At 37.7% G+C, this 15,911-nt stretch overlaps 1 protein-coding gene across 1 annotated transcript in view; it reads left to right on the forward strand.

Moving 5' to 3' along the window:
• ST18 (ST18 C2H2C-type zinc finger transcription factor) overlaps window positions 1-15,911 on the forward strand; it is a 174,640-nt gene that overhangs the window by 57,208 nt on the left and 101,521 nt on the right. The window lies entirely within an intron of this gene.

Raw genomic sequence — 15,911 nt, forward strand, 5'->3', positions numbered from 1 at the left:
ACTTATTGTACTTAATATGACAGATATCAAGGGGCGGGCAGCCCTGGCAGTTCAAACTAATACTCTGCATCCAATGTATGGGACAAACAAGAACAGACTTTGTACTCTATGGTGGTAAAGGGAAAACATAAGTGTGCCCGTTTGCTGCTATCCAGATTTCATCCCTTTTATCGGTAAAAAACTAAATTAACATGAGACTTCAGCTGTGCCTATTTTCTAAGATATAAGATTGTCTATTGTGACAGCAAAGATTCATTAACCTCATTTCATCCATTCTTGAGATTGCTAGAATATTTCCGAACAGTGAATCTACTGTTGTTTTATGCTGATTGCATCTATTGAGCTGATAATACATGTGCCCCTCCCGCAAAATATACTGAGATAAAGATGGAAATGGAGCAAAGAATAAGCTCCTAAAAGAGCAAAAAGGATGCCTTATATCATGGCACAGAGGAGATGGTTCATGTTTTTATGCCTATGTAGAAACTTCCTTCCCAGGCAGGCCAACAAAAGACTTAAAAAGAATTTAAAAAGAACTTTTTTTCCCTCCATTTATACTTTGGAATAATGAGTGAAATGTATAGGCGATTCAGGGGATGTTCTTGGACTATCTGGATGTGGAGTGCCTGACAGATGACTAGACTGCATTCCTTTTTACAGTTCTTACTTTGTAATTATAGTTACATGTCCTTTTACTGTTGCAAAGAGTTCCAGTCTCCCTCTTCAACAGGTGCAGTAGGAACAACTTCACCAATGTTTAAAATCATAGAATCATAGAATCATAGAATGATAGAATGATAGAATAGTTTGGGTTGGAAGGGACCTTAAAGACCACCTAGTTCCAACCTCCCTGCCATGGGCAGGGACACCTCCCACTAGGTCAGGCTGCCCAAGGCCCCATCCAACCTGGCCTTGAACACCTCCAGGGATGGGGCAGCCACAACATCCCTGGGCAACCTGTGACAGTGTCTCACCACTCTCATAGTGAAAAAATTCTTCCTTATGTCTAGGCTAAATCTGCCCCTCTACATTTTATACCCATTGCCTCTAGTCCTATCACTACAAGCCTTTTTAAACAGTCACTCTCCGGCTTTCTTATAGCCCCTTTCAGGTACTGGAAGGTTGCTATAAGACCTCCTTGGACCCTTCTCTTCTCCAAGCTGAACAAGCCCAACTGTCTCAGCCTGTCCTCATAGGGAAGGTGCTCCAGCCTTCTAATCATCTTCATAGCCCTCCTCTAGACCTGTTTCCACAGTTCTATATCCTTATGTTGACGATTCCAGAACTGGACACCATACTTCAGAAGAGGTCTCTCAAGAGAAGGATAAAGGCGCAGAATCACCTCCCTTGACCTGCTGGCCACGCTTCTTTTGATGCAGCCCAGGATACGGTTGGCCTTCTGGGCTGAGTGCACATTGCTGGCTCATGTTGAGTTGCTCATCAGCCAGCACTGCCAAGTCCTTCTCTGCAGGACAGCTCTCAATCACTCCATCCCCCATCCTTTATTGAAATTGGGGATTGCCCCAACCCAGGCATAGGACCTTGCACTTGGCCTTGTTGAACCTCCTATAGTTCATGCAAGCCCACTTCTCCAGTCTGTCCAAGTCCCTCTGGACGACATTCCATCCTTCCACTGTGGCAACTGCACCACTCATCTTGGTGTCATCTGCAAACTGCTTGCACTGCCTGTGCAGTTCCCTCTTTTTCTTGAATTTGACCAGCAGGTCTCAACTCAGCCATGCTGATCTCTTCCCTTTCCTGCCTGATTTCCTACATATGGGGGCTGAGCACTTTTATGCCTCATGAAAAACATCCTTAAGTATTTTCCAGCTCTGTTCTGCTCCCTTGTCTCTGAGGATCATCTCCCTTGGGGTCCTACTGAGTAACTCCTTGAAGAGCTGGAAGTCTGCTTTCCTGAAATTTAGTGTCCTGACTATACTCCTCACTCATCCCATATCCCTCAGGACCTTGAACTCCACCACTGTGTGATGACTGCAGCCCAGGCTGCCTCCAATCCTAATATCACCGATAAATTCACTTGTATTAGTGACCATGGGGTCCAGTATTGCATCCCCTTGGGTGGGAGTGTCTGTAAGATAGATTAAAAAATTGTCTTTGATGCACTCCAGGAGTGTCCTGGATTGTCTACAGCCTGCCATAGTACTTTTCCATCAGATGTCAGGGTGGTTGAAGTCCCTGAGTAGGATGAGAGGTTGCAAGCGTGAAGCCTCCTGTAGCTGGAGGAAGAAGGCTTCATCGGTTGGCTCTCCTTTATCGTATTTTGATTGGGTGGCTCTCTTTGATCTGACCCACAAGCTTTCAACCTGTTTGTGGCTACTCTTCAATGATAGCTCTTCACATTCTATACCTTTCCTGACGTAGAAGGCAGTGCCTCCATCCCTCCTTTGTCTGTCAGCCTTCTGAACAGCCTGTAGCCATCAATAGCCACACTCCAGTCATGGGATTCATCCCACCAAGTTTCAGTGATGAACACTAGATTATAGCTTTCTAGTAGCACAGTAACTTCCAGCTCCTCCTGCTTGTGCGTTTGTACAGATGCACTTCAGCTGGGCTGCCAGTTGCACCCCCTTCTTAGTAGGCACTTTATTACCTCTAAGATGTTTTGGAGAAGTCTCCTCCCTGACACCTACTACCTCAGGAGCCTCCCACTCATCTCCACAGGACTTCAGTGTGCCATGACACCCCCAGCATGCCACAGGACAGCAGGTGGAGGGCCCATACCAAAGCCTCATCCCTCTAACCGTTGTCTGTCTTCTCACCGCTCATCATAGGCAAGCCCTCGCAATGGGAAGGAAGGAAGGAAGGAAGGAAGAAAAAATCACATGGGCCCCAGATTCCCTCACTAGCCATCCTAAGGCCCTAAAATCTCTTTTAATCCCCCTTGGGCTACATACTGTGCCTTCATCACCTCCCACATGGAGCAGTAGTAATGGATAGTAGTCTGATGGCCTCACCACGTTGGGAAGTTTCCTAGCAATATCCCTTACCCGGGCTCCTGGAAGGCAGCAGACTTCTCTGTAAGTAGGGTCTGCTCAGCATATTGGACCCTCTGTCCCCCTTAGCAGAGAGTCTCCTACAACTATGACTCTCCTTTCCGTCCTCATGGCAGTTGTAGTAATACAGCGTCTGTGCCATTGTGGTCTCGTACATCATCCCCTGTATTTTCCTCTGGTCTGTCCTCCACATCAAGAGCCTCAAATCTGTTGTGGAGAGACACTTGGGAAGGTGTGGGCGAGCAGGGGATTGGTTTTCTGCCCCGTCAGTGGACTTGCTTCCACTCAGTACTTCCTTCTGAGCCCTTGCCTGATGGGTGGAGGATACCAGATCCCTTCGATCCTGGGGTTTTCCTGTAGCTGATTCTGCTCCTGTATCCTGGAGCAGATTCTCATTGTAGTCTTTTCTGTAAAATGAAAGCTGTACATGCAAGGCTTGGAAGTAATACAGTGAGCTTACTAATGTGCAGATAACCTGAGATAACCTGTTTCTTGGCTACACAAAAGAAAGCCATGTTAACCTTCCGAGCCCTTGTCCATTGGTACAGAACAACTTTAGATGAATTCAGTTATACGATAATACTTCTGTCTTACAGATAAAGTGTCTTTATGTAAAGCTTTTTTTTCCCTCCTGTACTTTCAATTACTCCAGCTTCCTTTATTCCACATGCAGAACTCCTCCAGCAAGAAGTTTACACAAAGCTGTAAGATAGTATGTGATCTTTTCTTAGGCAGGGAGTCAAATAAGAAGGGTTCTTTGCCAGAGAATAGGACCCCATATATTTCCCACCATGCAGGTCTGGAATTTATTCACATCTCTACTTTAGACTGGAATTTTGCAGCCAGTTTATACCAAAAGTGTGAAGCATGCAGAGTTCAACTGAAGATTATTTCATTAAAACTTGAGTGATATGTCTCAAGTCCTAGGTGTTTCTTTGTTGACTTTTCAGAAATAAACATGATAAAAACTGGTTTTAAGGATGAGGAGAGGCTCCAAATCACAAAATTATACTTTTATCTATGTATTTTATTTTTCTATTTATTTTTCAATCATCTGTATATTAAAATTTGATTAGCAACCACTTGTTTGAGGGAGCATATCAGGTTATCTGGCTGAAGATAACAAAGCATGTTTTCCATGGAGGCTTCCAGACCAGAGGCTACACAGATGTGCTTGAGTTAAAAGGATCTCACTGTCTACTTTGAGAAGTGTAGATGGCTTCTGTATTTAGAGAAAATTCATCTGAAGCATCATAAAATAAAATGTACATAAAATATAATATTCCATAATTAAGATTTCTAATGAATTGCCTTGTTAATCCATACAGTGTATGCATGTTGCAAAATTTTCCTGGCCTAATTACTGCACTTGCTGATTATGTTTATTTCCTGATGTACACACTGATTAAACATTGTCCATACGCTGAGGCTTGAAGCAAGATCAGTCTACAAAATAGTACCTAGTCATTTAACTGGAGACTCTGAATGCAAATAGATCAACTTATGTAAAATTAAATTAGTTCTAATAGAATCCATTTTGAGTGAGCAGCTGCTGACACATTATAAACAGAATTCTCTTGTTGTGTGAAATAAAGGGCTTTTGCTAACAGATGCTTATATACTTTTTAAGCCACAAAAATGTCATATTATGTTTAAAGTCTAAAGTTACCGAAAGAAAATAGATTCTGAGCTTTTTAGGTAACACTTCTGTATTGGGTCTCAGCATTGCTATTTGAATAGTATGTAAGGTCAGATAGCCCTTTGCAATGCACCATGTGGGAACTTAAAACTGAATAACTGCTAAATAATTAGTCTCACAGATAACACATTAAACCTGCTCTCTTTAAAAAGCAGTGGCTATCAATTGATTTTTGAAAAAAATATTAAGTTGTTGGTGCTATTCCCTAAACACTTAATTATTTGGTGTTTTTAATAGAAAGTGACTCTTTTGTCTTTATTATTCTTTGAAAACATTATTTTAGGCTGGTTTTAACACGCAAACTAGCCATTAAGAGTTAGTGGTGTGCTGTTCCTTGTCGATATCTGACAATAATTACACTTTTTTTCTAGGAATGCTGTCAGCCACAGTGAAATGTGTTAAAGTCTCTGTGACAGGGCTTTTCTTAGCAACAGAAGGTCTAGTGGACTGTATCAATGAGGCAGGTGTGTTTTAAAGTTCATTCGTGGAAAGTTTAAGTGTCCAAGACAAAGAACAGAAAAAAATCAACAAAACTAAATAATTAAAAAAGTGAGTGAGATATTAAAGGCCTAAATGTGCATTTTCTGGCTCTAATGGATTCAATTCTGACCATGCATTTTGTTGAAGATAACTTTTTGTGAATAAGGCATTATACTGGAACTTACAGTCTCTTTAGTTCTTGTTCTTGTTTTTGACAGTGTTTACCCCACTGAAATTCTATTCTTAACTGACTTTCTAAATACAGCAGCATGCAAATTACCAAATACAGATCCTTTAAAACATCATAAAATTAGTAATATCATTAGGGAGTTAATTAGGAAAACAATTAATCAAATGCTGCAATTTTACTCCATTCCTAGCGTGTCTGTGATTTTATTTGTTTTTCCAGCAATAGCACCTACTAAGCAGAATTAAAAATATTGTTTGATCCATTCACAGTCTGGCTGTTTTTTCTGACCTTACTTAGTTTTAATTTAATATCAGTGGACTCCATGGACTTAGAGGTCAACAGAGCTTAAATTATAATATTTTAGTCAACGCTTGCAAAACTTAGACAGGTATAGATAGATGCAAAATGTAGCACTTTAAATCTCTAATTCTTACTATAATCTGAATAATTGAGGAATAAATCTTGATTCAAATAATTGCATTTGTACTTATTTTGTTCATGCAATGTTGAACTACAAAAAAGGGATTTTCAAGTACTGTGAATATTATACTATTTTTTTTTCTTGTTGGAAACCTGGAAGATACACTAGCTTCACATTTATAGAATCATAGAATATTTTGGGTTGGAAGGGACACTTAAAGGTCACATAGTCCACCTTCCCTGCAGTGAGCAGGGTCATCTTCAACTAGATCAGGTTGCTCAGATCACGGTCCAACCTGATATTTTGAATATAATATGAGTGTACATTTCTTCAATTACCTATTTTGTGCATTTTGTTTGAAAAGGCAAATTTTTTTTTAAATCATAACTTGGATCATACTGGTTTTGTATGGAAATGGAAATCCAATGTGGAATATATATATAATTAGACATAAAATTATGTCTTAGATACATTATAAAAAGTGTTGCAACATTCTGCATTTAGAACTGGTTTATAAAGAAAATGTGGCCCATGTGTATTTCAATGTTTTATGACTAGCTAATGGTCTTTTACACATTTATTCACCCATATATTTGAAAAGAGAAGCAAGTTTTACTACTTATTCAAGACACAAAAGATTTTTTTTTTCACTTTGAATGCCTAAAGCAGAAAGAAATACTCTCCCTGGATACACAAAAAGGCATGATTCTAGTTTTCTTCTCCAGTAGCGTAAGACCACCCTTTTCAAGTGTGAAATGCCACACCTCTTTTCTGAACAATTCTTTTGAACAACGGCATTACTGTTTTCAGTAATATTTGGAAAGTTTAAGTTTAGCATGGAAGACAATATTTATGAATACAGGCTAATAAAATGTACGTGTTCTATATTTAGATGGTAATGTCAGGAGACACTATTGAATCAGATGTCAAAATGCAGCGCGGATTATCTTGCAGACTTTTTAGATGCTAAAATAGTTTTAAAGTAAATTTTGTCTTCAGATATAGCTCTTTATTCAATCATTTCAATTAGTATATGTATGGTGAGAATTCTTAAACTAATTTCCTCCCTAGTCACTTAAGGTTTTAATACTGAAGAAAGGAATTAAAGTGCATGTCTAGCTCATTGGTATATTTCAGCTCTGCTTCAAAGTTTTGAATCCGTGAGAAAAAAGGAAAACAACCTTTATTGTACAAGTGAAGTTTATTTTGCCTAATGTTCCTAAAATGGTGAAAGCCTTTATACACAGTAGGTGTGCTTCTAAGTATAGTCGGCTCTTAAATTCAATGGCTTAATGCAAGGCTCTTAAATTTGGAAGTATGCTCTGACCTATCAGTATAATGAAAGCGTTTTCAAGTATGATGTTCACCATCATAGACATAACACAAATGCTAGCTTGATGGGGTTTTGCAGTTGTTAACAGCAGTGGAATAATAGATAAGAGTGGAGTTGAATTTACATCAAAGTTTTGGAGACAAAGGTGTATGTCTGGATTTATATGCACTTTAATATTTGCTCCATGGATGTTCATTTTATCAAATCATGTCAGATTCTCTTGAAGACACTGGAAAAAACAAATAGACTTTAAAATATTTAAAAACAACCTAAATTTATGCTCACATATACTCATTTTTGTACATAATATCATTATTTAACTTGCTGCTAGTAATTTTTCAGCAGCCTTTAACAGTGGCAAAGCATTCAGCCAGCAAAAAAAAAAAATGTTTAATGCTAGTCAAACCTTTGTGTAATAGAAACTGAGGCTAATAATCTCGGACCTGGGAACTGGTTATTATAATCACAGTTTACATTCCTGACACTGTCTCTGTGGTGTCCCCCATTTTATGCCCAGAAAAAGGAAAAACAGCCAGCACTTGTTCCAAACTGAAATTTAAACAGCCAAAAATCATTCTACCGTTAAGCAAGAAGACAATACAAAGCAAGCAAACTAAATCCAAATATGTTTAAATTGCTGCTTTAGCCTGCATGGCTTTTTCATATGATTCATACAAAAAGAAAACAAAAAAACCAAACTAAATTAGGATCATGGCTCTGAAAAAGTGCAAAGCTTAATATTTTTCCACATTTCTAAAATGTATCAACTGCAAAATGTTGTTGTGCTAGATCAAAATTAAAACCACATGAAGTGGAATATCAAACACATGCTCAAAACAACTAAGAAAGTTCTCAAGACACAACCTTAATTTAAAGAAGCAAAATTGCAAGAAGTCTTGCAGAGCAGTATTCTCCTCCTCTCCTTGGAAATGCACAGCTCTTTATTATGGAAAGGCAGTAGCCCCTCTATAGTTAGAGTTGCAATCAACTTCCATTATAAAGCCCTAGTTTAGCCCCCTGTAACTTTGGCTTGAAAAACTGGAATACAAATTGCCATATTTTCTCCAAAAGAAAGAAGAATAGATGAGGATTTTTTTTGTTTATTTGGTGAGGTGGGAGGATTAGATTTTATTTTTACTTCTTTTTTTTGTGAGAAATTGAGGAAGAATTGCTTAACAGTCACAGAGTTTAAGCCACTAAGAAAATATTAACATGCACTAAAACTTTCATTTATTTTAGTTGCTACCATATCTGCCCTTATTTGTTGAAATTATTTACAAATAATTTAGCAAAACAGGCCCATCTTCTTTTCTTTATTAAGAGGGATGAGCTTAAGTTTTTTTCCTGGGGATGACAGTAAGAGTACTTTCCTGGTGACTTGTATGGACATAGAATTAGTCAATCTGATCAACATTTTTCAAAAGTAATCCACATCTGGTGGTGTGTCATATACCTGAAAGTGAAGTATAAAACACGTTGATCTACTTGGAGTTTTTGAGTAAGCATTTAGTGTCTGGAGCTCTCCACATATTTTTTGTTGAAATTTCCTATGGAGAGAGAATGACTGAGTGTTAAACAGCCTTTTAGGCTGCTTTTAGAAAGACCAGAAGAAAACACATACTTAGTCACTGAGGGCTACTGACTGCAATCTAGAGGTTGCCTAATGCCATTGTGGTGAACACCAGCCACTCCCAGCATTCAGCCTTATTTATGATGCCTGGCTCATTTCCTAGAATTAGGTCCAGAATAGCCTCTGTCCATATAGACTGTCAAATAAACTGTGTAAGAAAAGATAACAAGCACAGTCCACGGAATGATACTTCCCTTTTTTTTCAGATAGTTGTTATCCCATTCTGGATATAAGAGTTTTCAATTGTGATTAAAGACCTGGCATTCTTGCAGATGTCGTTGATCCCCTGAAGAAAAAAGAGAAAAAGATAAAAAAAAAAAGAGAAAAAGCAACTTATGGATCTCCTTTACTTTTGTGTAAACTGTTTAGAAAACATCAGTAGTACTATTTCCATTATATTCAATTGATCCCTTCTGTGTTAGAAAGAACAAGGTCTTTCTTCCCTGAAGGCTTAATTGTATTATGCATAAAAAGTTGTCTATGTGTATTTATGCATTTATACAAAACAGGCATTTGTGTGTAGATACCTGAAACTGGAGAATATTTTGCACATACCTATTTATAGGGGGTTGGACAGCACAAAGTTTATGGTACGCTGTTTATAATCTTAAATATTGCAATTATTTAGTGTATTAGTATTTTTTAAAAAACAATGCTGACAAGCTGCATCAGACTGTAAATTTTGTTCCAACTGCTATTAAACACACACAAAATATTGCACACACAGGTGAATTTGGCTGGGTTCTTTTCATGCAGTACTTAATATGTCCATGGGAGATTACTGCATATCTCATGGTGTGAGGTTCAGGCTCATATTTGAGCCTGAATACAATATAGTAAAGTTATGCAAAGTTTAGCAAAATTGTTGCAATATTATTAATACAATTATACTATAAATTTAGAGATTTAAACAAACAACAAAATATGACAAGGTTTTAAAAATATAATAGAAATAAATGTACAAGAAAGACGATTGTTCTGAACAAATCAGACTGTTTTCAGTAGGATATATACATAAAATAAACCCTACAAGTTTAGGAACAGCAAGAAAAACATTAATTCTGTGCCAAAATACTTGAGAATGAAAGAAGGAGAAAGATGCCAATATTTTCTCTCTGTATATCCACACAAGAAATCTTAAAACCCTCTTTTTGTAACAGCCTGTTTTCATCATGATAATTAATGTTCAGACTCATCTGAATTTTGCTTTGCCATTCAGACTTCTTTAAACCCAGGTACACCAAGATCACTGTTTTTATAATGTTATTAGACTTTTCTTTAGATGCACCACACATAAGCAGGAGACGAGAACAGAAAATGATAGACAGGATTTCCCTGAGCAAAGCAGCTGTCAAGGATCAGGTAAGACATTGGTGGCAAGAGGTGTTGGAGTTTTGTATGTGCTGCTAAGAGAGCAGCAGAAGAGGTTACCTAGACCCTTTCCCAAAACATGGCTATCAGAATAAAAGAACTGTGAAGAACTGCAGCTGGAGGCCTCCGGAGATCTAAGGACAAGAATTTAGGCTGAAAGGCGGGTGTTCAGCAGATGAACATTTACTTGTTGACTTCTCTAATCTAGCAAATGGTGGTACTTAAGTAACAGGAACAAAGACAGAAGCTCGCCTTCAGACAAGTCCAGATTAGAGGAGGGATGTTTCTAGAAGAGAACCTGGAAAGTTTCTGGTTGAAGGGCCATAGATGAGGTTCAGTGAAAAGGCTGGCAGGAAAGATATGAAGACAATGGGGGGAAAGATATAGTCATCACAGTTCTGGACACTTACACCACTATCTTGAGTTTTGTACTTCTCAGGACTACATGAGCAGTGAGATAAATAAGCTTTATGTTAAGGTTTCCAGGATCCAGTTGCTATGTTGGAAAGAAATGCTTACTAAGTCACTTTCCACCATTTGTCAGCAGTCCTGCCTAACTGGGGAGGACCCAGTTGACTGTCAGTCTGACCTCATGACCTCAGTGCTGGGGAGTGTTATGGAGAAGATCATCTTGAGTGCCATCATGAGGCACGTATAGGACAACCAAGATGGGTGTACATTTTGCTGGGTAAAAAACTAGCTGGATGGATGAGTCCAAAGAGTTGTGGTGAATGGAGTTAAATATAAGTGGCAGCTGGTCACAACTGGTGCTCCTCAGGGCTCTGTGCTGCAACCAGTTCTGTTTAATATCTTTAATAATGATCTGTATGAAGAGATTGAGTGCACCCTTGGTAAATTTGCATATGACATCAAGTTGGGTGGGAGTGTTGATCTGCTTGAGGGAAGGAAGACTCTACAAAGGGATCTGGACAGGTAGGATCAGTGGACTGATGCCATCTGTATTGGGTTCCACAAAGCTAAGTGCAGGGACTTGCACTTGGGCCACAACAAACCTATGCAACGCTACAGGATTGGGGGGAAATGGCTAGAAGTCAGCCCAGTGGAGAAGGATCTGTGGGCATTAGTCAAAAGCCAGCTGAGTATTAGCTGGCAGTGTGCCCATTCGACCAAGGAGGCCAACAGTATCCTGGCTTGTATCTGGAGAACAGGTCTTATGAAGAGTGGCTGAGGGAACTGGGGTCATTTGTTCTGGAGAAAAGGAGGCTGAAGGGAGAGCTTATTGTTCTCTACAAGTACATGAAAGGAAGTTGTAGCGAGGCAAGTGTTATTCTCCCAAAAAAACAAGCAATAGGTCAGAAAAAAATGGCCTCAAATTGTACCAGGGAAGATTTAGATTGGATATTAGGAAATATTACTTCACGGAAAGGGTTGTTAAGCAATCCCTAGCCAGGGAAGTTGTTGAGTCTCTGTCCCTGGAGTTATTTAAAAGACACTTAGGCGTTATGCTTAGGGATGTGGATTAGTGGTAGACTTGGCAGTGCTAGGCTAAGGACTGGACTTCAAGGTCTTTTCCAACATAAATGATTCTGTTTTTCTGTTCTTCTATGAATGGTTTTGCCAAATAAGATTTAGTTTGATGCTACAAATACTCAAGATGAAGATTCCAGAGGCTAACACTGGTGGTGTTAGAGGTGTCACCCCTCCTTACAACATCATTTGTGATGGTGTGTGAAAAGTAGGAATGGCACATACAGACACAAATGCATAAAATACATAGCAATCAGATCAATAATTTAGAAGTCAAAAGTTCCTTAAATTAAGCTGGACCTAAAGAGAGTAATTTTGCTTTTTCAGTCAAGAGGTATAACAACTTGAAAACTACTAAATTATGATCATGATTCGACATTGTGACTCAAAAGAATTTTGTTGGCTGCTCAGCTGTCTGAATTGCAAATAAACATCCAGTAGAATCCATGATAGAAAGTTTCTTACCACAATAGCAATATAATTATTGTTCTTTTATTTATGCATTTAATAATACAATGATTAGAATAAAGATGTGTTTGAGGGCTTTTTTTAATTAGCAGCAAGAGCTGAGAGAATTTTTTATTCTTAATATTTAGCCTTATTATGGGATTTTTTGAAAGGCTTAATTCATATTTGACATCACATACACCTAATTTTACGTGCTTATTAAATAACTGCTTTGAATTACTTATTAAGGCTATATATTAAAGTAAATATGACTGTGAAGAGAAAAATATTTTCATTTCCTGGTTTTAATTCAACCTAAGTTGCATAAAATTGTAATTCAAACCAGCAATATTCTAATCTCCCTTTCAGTGAGGTACCATCCCAACAACAAAACCTGGTTAGGAGAATTTGGTTTTTTCTGTTCTTTTAATGGAGAGTTTTCCAGAGTTCCTTGAGTATTTTTTTAGAAAGCCTAAGAGAACTTAGTTTGTGCCTGTACTAAGTGGCTTTGAGAACTCACCTGAAATGTCTGTTTTCAGCTTTCTGTAGTAGATTCTGTTGGCAGGAAAAGATTAGTCCAAAATTTCTTTGCTTTTTCCAGGGTATTGTACAGTATACATTTAAGAAAGAGGGTGGCTGGAGAGAAGATGAAGTCTTTCTATTACTTCAGTATAGAGTATTTCATATAAATATATTTTATAGCAATTCCATAGAGTATTTCATGCTGAAAACTTTAATATTGCTATGAGCCAATATATAATTTTATTTGGATAATCATTCCCTTGTTAATATTAGGTCATATATCTTTTCTCCTTCATCCTTTTTATTCCTACAAATTGACACTTTTAAAGTAATATGTTGTACAAACATGGTTAATACATTTTTGAAATGTCATTTAAAGTTAAATGCTTAATGACTTGTAGTTTTTCTGCTATGTATATATCTGGCAGTTCTCAGCACGAGCCTGCTAACATAATTCACTCCAGGCTAATTTATTATTTTTATTCAACCAGGTGCTACACAGGTTTGGTAACATTGGCAATGTTTTTGCCTATAATAACTCTGCACTTGATGCTTGATGATGCCAACACATGCACTGAATTTCTTGGCAAGAGTCGAGAATACCTCATTCACTTATCGCTTTGAGAAGAATCAAGCTTCACCTCCAGTGTTGCTTGTTATCCGGTCCATCTCATGTAATCTTGATTTTTTTCCTACCTCTCCATTTCCAGAATATTTGGTTATGATTCTGCTGAGCTAATAGCTGTTCTTAGAAATAGAAATACAGCTGTTAAATCGATGCTTCTTTATGGTATAATTTTCACTGTTTAGTTTTCCTCTCATGGGGTCTCTTAGGCATCTCTATTTTGTTCAAGATGCCATGTCATAAACAAGTTTGTCTTTTGAAAAGAGAATATCGTTTGGCAAGGTGTAGGAATACAGAATACATTTATTTCTGCAGAGGAATGAAAACTTTCCTTTTTTTTCTGTAGCAGTCTCTTCTCCCTAAATGTGAACATTAGATAAATTCAAGTGAATGCACTGAAAATTTTAGTTATATTTAGTACAACATCAATATTATTAATTTAAAATTCTGTGATTTTTTTTAAGTTTCTCCTGAACTTGAATAACAGCCAAATAACTGCTATACAGTCTACAAGAAAAGTTTTACTGACATTCCTTGGTGTGGCCTATCTGATATATTACAACTATTAATTTACAATGCTGTTTATGCTCTTTGAACAGTATTTTATTTATTGATAGAAGACTATAAAGTCTCGTACTACTGCATATTGAAACGTGCATTTATCGCATTTGCATTTCTGCAAGAAGTCATCACTGTGATATTAGATTTCAGGTTTCCCTAAGTGAGCACTTTGAGGGATAAATTAACCCTTTATTTATCCTTTCTTGTCATTCTTGTAAACTTTGAACCTTCTGTTGCTTAGAGGTTCAAAACAGTATGACTGTTGCAACTTAAAGTTTTGCTAAATTTGAAGCGTTTACATTCTAAATACATTTTTTTTCCTAAATGAATTTTCAGCAGAAATAATCCAATCTTTGCCAGTTTCTCATTACTTACAGGATTGTAAAAAACAAAGTTGTGTGAAATTACTTAAAATTGATGTAATAACAAAGAATTTTTTTTTCTTATTATGTTTCTCATTGGAATGTAAGAAATAGCTTCCAGCCCCCAGGTTTTTTTTAGCAAACAGATTTTAATATGCATGGTACTATAACCATATAGATAAGAAGCAGACAGGAAAAGCTAATCTGTATCTACAAATTATACTCATCCCCTCATCTGATGTTCTTCCCATGACATGAGAGGATCTGGGTACTTTTGCTAAAAGTGCTGTACCTTTTAGATAAATGAGACCGATCACAACACAGGGTTATACTTAACAGTGGAAAATATAAAGACAGTGACTTAAATGCTGGTCTCACTCTATGATCAATTAGGGCCATGTAGAGAAGATCACATGCGCTCACGCACGCGCGTGCACACACACACATACAAATAGAAAAAGAAACCTAGGAAAAAAGCTCCATCTGGTTCAGAAGACAGTGGCCAGTCCCATAAATAACACAAGCTGTCAGGAAAACATCACTCCTATAGCACTCTGCGTGTTGGCTTTCTCTCCGACTACAGATTTGCTACAGGGAGTTTCAGAGTTTTGTATAGGCTTGAACTACACTTACCTCCAGCTCGTCGTAACAGACATGTTAATGAGTTATTTCAAAATTAGCAGACTGAAGAATGAAATGTACAGAAGTAATGACTATGAACATATACAGTTCAAGAATCCTGCGGCATGCGCACAGAGACACACACACACCACCACCACCTACAACAACAAGTCCAAGTTTTCATTTTGATTGTGCTTTTCTGAAACAGGAAAACAAAAATCATTGGTAACATTGTATTTGGAAAATATGTTTGCAAGCTCCACACCAGTGTGAGGTAAATATGAATAATAATCTTTACTTTACATTTTTTTATAGTTTAAATTCTTCTGTTAGTAGTTGGCAATACTAAAGTACTGTAATGCCACTTGATGTCTCCTCTTGTGTTCAAAGTGTGTGGGCTTCAAGTGAAAATTACTTTCAATAATCTCATTAATTCTAAGAAATTCTTTCATGAGAGGGGTAGCAAGCTTCCTTCATCCACTTCTGTGCTAAATATCTATCATACATGATGAAGCTACCACTTCCACAGTGTTTTTGTCACTTTTAGTTAAACATCTTCCCCTCTACTGCAGAGGGAGACAAAGGATTCTCCATTTTTCTAAGATTTTCACGGTGGAAAAGAACAAAGATAGTTTCTGTACTTATAGCTTCTTTGTTAAATATACAGGTCATAGCTGAACTTTATTTCTAAGGAATAAAATGGTTGCTCACATGCTCAAAATCTTAAAGTGTGAAAGTTGTGGCATGAACAGGGCAAAGAGAGGCAGTGGATATTTTGTTTGCTTGGAGGTAAAATGGTGATCCCCATTCCTTCCTGTTAATCTGTTGCAGATAAATAGCAAATTGCTGCATTTATTTCCTCTCCCTGGTTTGCATTTAGAAGATGACACACAGAAAATTCGCTTTGAAATATTTCCTTAAAGGCACATGATAAAACCCTAGAGAGAAATTTACAGCCTGAAGAGAGCCTTGTGCTTTGGTTTGATAGTGACAGATAGCAGTGGTAATACAGTACTTCGTGCTCCGAACTAAGAGACCATTATGCGTGCAACTCACAGTGAGACCACAGCAGAATAAAGCTTCCCTCAGCCCCACCCAGAAGTGTGGCTGCCTTTGTAATTTTAATTGGTCTGTGTTTGTGGAGTGG

Source organism: Cuculus canorus, chromosome 2, assembly GCF_017976375.1.
Source record: "Cuculus canorus isolate bCucCan1 chromosome 2, bCucCan1.pri, whole genome shotgun sequence".
In the NCBI taxonomy this organism is placed as follows: domain Eukaryota; kingdom Metazoa; phylum Chordata; class Aves; order Cuculiformes; family Cuculidae; genus Cuculus; species Cuculus canorus.